General features: G+C 40.7%; 1 pseudogene; it reads right to left on the reverse strand.

The window, feature by feature from the left end:
- Positions 1-1,386: 1,386 nt before the first annotated feature.
- Positions 1,387-1,525, reverse strand: LOC117720255 (small nucleolar RNA SNORA17; annotated as a pseudogene).
- Positions 1,526-4,518: the final 2,993 nt, after the last annotated feature.

A 4,518-nucleotide genomic window follows, 5' to 3' on the forward strand; every position in this document is an offset into this window, starting at 1 on the left:
CACTGCATGAGAGATGAGAGTTAGGGCCAACTCTCCCATCCTCTTATCTTCAGTGCCAGCTTACCTGCAGCTTCCACAATTTGCAGGTTTACTCTCATGAATACTGCAGCTGGCTAGGTGTGGGTCAGCTCTCCTGCTTTCATGTTTCCAGGCCCAGCTCTTCCATGATTCCCAGGGAGCCAGTTCTGCACAGCCCTTAGACAAGAACATGGTCTCTGAAGGGAGCCCAGACAAGGGACTTTCACCTGGCCTTTGATGGTAACAGACTCTCGGTACTGCAGGGTCATTGACTCAGACATGGTCCCCAGTGGTAGCAGAGGCCAAGACCTCACCACACATGGTCCTAGGTGACATCACCATCACCAGTTACTCACATCAGGCTATTCCTCACTACCCTGGAGTCTCCAGTTCTGCCTCTCTTCTTCGTTGTGCCCACATCCTCCTGCTTCTCTTTCTCTTTCATTTTCACACCACGTACTTGCTCCTCATAGTGGTGCCTGGGATCTCTGAGTGTCTGTTGTAATATCAGGGACAGTCTTAGGAGTGCTATGCCCCACTAGTGCATTTTGGTAGGGGTCACCTTGTGTATGGTCTGAGCCCTATGTGGTGCCCAACTGGTGTTCATCATAGGCTAGTTCCCTGTCCAGGTCCCATGGCACTGGTCTGGTTATCTTCTTGGGCTCACTTCTCATCCAGGCTAGCCTGAGTGGCCTTGTGTGAAGGAAGGTCATCTGCCTCAGGCTCACACCCACCCAGGGCCTGAAGTCCCAGAGGAGGCGTTTTATGTCTCCTGCTCAGTCTCACCTGTGAGTCAATCCAGGACTGCATGGAACAAGACTGGTGGTCATCTTAGGCTTGCCTTTTTTTCCAGGGAATGTTAGGCTACTTAATCATTCAGATGTTCATGTTTGTTGTCATAATTATTTAATCTCAAATAGGGGTTTCTACCCTGCCTTTGATCAGCTCCCAGATAAAAGGCACAGAACTTTTATATTTCTAATAAGCCTAAATCAGCACTAGAGTTGGGTGTTTATGTACTCTTTGTGTTATTAGAGTCTATTTCCCAATTATTAACCCCATTTTATAATTTGTCATGTTCCATCTAGGCAGCTCTTAACTCCAATTGGCCATCCCTCATGACTATGTTTTCATGATTCACCTTTCCCATGACGGCTTCCTCCTCTCTCCACCTTCTTTTCTCTTCTCATGGTTCTCCTCAGGCCTCAAGCCCAAGTAAACTCAAACCCTGCCTATTCTGCTCAACTATTGGCTGTCGGTATCTTTAACCAATAGTGGATAACTTGGAGGGAGGGGGAACAAGATTACTTAGCAACACTTGTGTCTGTACAGAGTCTCATACCCCTGGGGGCAACCAGGCCTTGGGGGGCAGTTAGCATTACAATACAAGCAAGAGGCCAAACCTCTTAATACAGGTCAGAACACTGAGCATAGACATAACTTTTCTCCTTTCTGCCACCTACACATGTGACACAGCAGCCTTATCTGCAACGCCTCTAGGGGTCGTGATTATTTACCTTTCCGTGCAAAAGTTTTTAGTTTTGTACAGTTTCATTTGACAGTTCCTATGTTTATCTCCTGTGCTACTTTCCAGAAATCCCTTGTCTTTGCTCATTTCTTGAAATGCTTTATTTACGGTTTACTTTAGCAGAGTCCAAGTTTCTCATCTCACTTTCAGGTCTCCAATCTGTTTTGAATTGGCTTTTGTGGAGCATGAGGAATGGAGCTCTGGTTTCATTTCTCTCTGAGTGAGATATTTTCTTTGCAATTTGTTTGAAGAGACTATCTTTTCAAAGTTTGATGTCCACATGCACCTTGAATTATTTCTGACTCTCCCATGCAGTTACGTTGGTCTGCATGTCCGATTTTTTGTTTGTTTGTTTTTTGCTAATACTACATAGTTTGGTTTCTAATGCTTTGTAGCACAACTTGAGATTCCACATTGTGATGCCTCCAGCATTAAGCTTACTGCTTAAAATTCCTTTGGTTATTGAGAATCTTTTGTGCTTCCATATGGTTTTAAAATTTTTTTTCTTGTTCCATAAAGTGTGTCATTAGAACTTTGAGGGAGATTGAGTCTATAGTTAATTTTTGGCAAGATAACTTTTTCATAGTATTAATTCTGACAACCCATGGCTATGGGGGAATATTCAGTCTACTATTGCCTTCTTCAATTTCATTCTAGTAAATGTAACAGGCCCTCAGATCTTAGCACAACTAATGCCACATTAGCAGTAACATTCTAATCAGCACATAGGCCCCAATCCCTAGTAAAATGTGAAGGAAGACCTGATTCATCAGAGACCTCCCCCATAGTTTCAGGAAAGTTCCTAAATGCACTACTCTTGCTTTATTTTTTTGGCTTCTGTAGTTCTGCTTCTTGCTAAGTAAAATGTGACAACCAGGATGTGTGTGTGTGTGTGTGTGTGTGTGTGTGTGTGTGCCTAAAAGACAAAGAGCTCAGGGCTACAAGACACTTTAAATAAGTCTCCATGAAACAACTGGCCTACAGCAAAGACATTCTTTTTGGCTTTAAGAATGGCATGTGGTGATCTTTGGTGGACTAACTTCACAACAAAGGTAAGTTTTAGATGTCTATAAAATTTCTGATTTGTTTATAGTAGGAGTCAAAAAAGAAGAGAAAGAAAAAAGGAAGGTAGGAAAGAAGAGAGGAAGGAGGGAAGGAGGGAGGGAGGGAGGGAGGTAAGGAAGGAGGGAGGGAGGGAGGAAGGAAGGAAGGAAGGAAGGAAGGAAGGAAGGAAGGAAGGAAGGAAGGAAGGGGTATCTTTATCCTGCACAACTGCTTCTGAAAAACAAGACCATTTTGAAAGCCCAGGCCCTGAAGGCTGACAATGTATTCAAACACGAACCATGATCTGTGTGCTCTTCAGCCAGTTATTTGTTCTTTCTTATCATTTTACTCTGTAAAACCAAAGCAGGAACTGCACATCCCTCCCTAGAACACAGGAAGAAGATCATAAGTTAGTGAATGAAACATTTGGAAGTGAATAGCACAGTCAGCAAGCAGGACCTTCTCACACACTTCACTTATGAAAGGAGATTTTAAATCCACTGCTACCATATTAATATCATTAAATCTAACTCCAGTCCTAATGTTTTCCCTCTTTGAAAGTTACATTGTAAATAGAGGAAACAAAATTTGAAAAGAAAAATAGCATGTTGTCATGGTATATGACTTCATTTTATACTTGGAAGCTGGAGGTAGAAGGATCTAAGGTCAAAGGTCACCACAAACCTGTTTTAAAACCATCTAGTCCAAATTAACTGAATTTCTAGAGAATAAAAACTGAATGAAGGACATGGTATTACTTCTGTGTACTTATATCAAGAGGGCCAACAGTTCCATTTGTATTCTTGTTTTTCAAAGGTAATTAGGAAATGGAAATTTTCAAAAGAAAATGGGACTTTTATTTCCACACTATTTTTTCCTCTGTCAGTATTACTATATTATTAAAAAGATAAGACAAAATCTAGTAAACCAACATGTATTAACTCGAGTTAACAAAGGCAGGAGTCAGACCTCTGCCATCCTCTCCTGGGCAGTAAGCGCCTCCTTTGACATTGGGCTTTAAGTTTTCCCTCCCACAGCATGGAGTTCCTTATTTCTTTGGGCTCCAGTGTTTTAGTACTCCACTTCCAATCTGGCTTCTTCAAGACATAAAAACCAATGGAGTGACAAAACTCAGTGCAGATTCTGTGTCAGCAAGTCCTGGCTACGGAAGAGCTGGGTCTGTGTCCTGGATAAAACATGCCTTCCACGCTGCCACTCTGTAGCCTCAGGCAATTTCATTCAAGGCATCTGGAGCTTTTATTCTCAGCTGACAAAAATAAGGATTAAAGTTTTCTTTTGTCAGAAATCCTGAGGATTAGAAGGACATGCTAACAGCCTGGAGTCACAATGCAGCACCTTGTGTGGCCTGAAGGATGCAGCTCCTGGAAGGGTCTGTCATGTCTAAGCAACAGTAAGAGGCACACATCTTTTGACACATAGATTCTGCTTTTAGACATGTATCTTATAGCAAGATAGATGTTAAAGAATGTTCATTGCACCCTTAATGATAACAACAATAACAAAAGTAATTAAAGTGAGGGCAAGAGGAAAATGCTACATCAATGATATAAAGGCAATGGTAAGAATTTTTAGAACGTGATAAGTAAAAATAAATTAAATTAAATTTGTGAAGTTGAATGTTTAACTCATTTTTGAGTAAACAGAAGATAAAGAATATAAGTGCATATGTGTACATATAAATAAAATTGTTAGTAACTACTACTGATGGGAGAAAAATAAATATAATGTCAGCATGGATTATATACACTCTTGAAACTTTTAAATTTTTATCATAATATATTATTTGTATACTAAATAAAGTATAAAGAATGCCTCTTATATAATGGAAAATAAATACATGTTTCCTTGTACTTATGTACCCTGTGCCTAGAGTTACATGTTCATTCTTACTATTGTCAGTACAACTC

Source organism: Arvicanthis niloticus, chromosome 14 (assembly GCF_011762505.2).
Source record: "Arvicanthis niloticus isolate mArvNil1 chromosome 14, mArvNil1.pat.X, whole genome shotgun sequence".
NCBI classification, from domain to species: Eukaryota; Metazoa; Chordata; class Mammalia; order Rodentia; family Muridae; genus Arvicanthis; species Arvicanthis niloticus.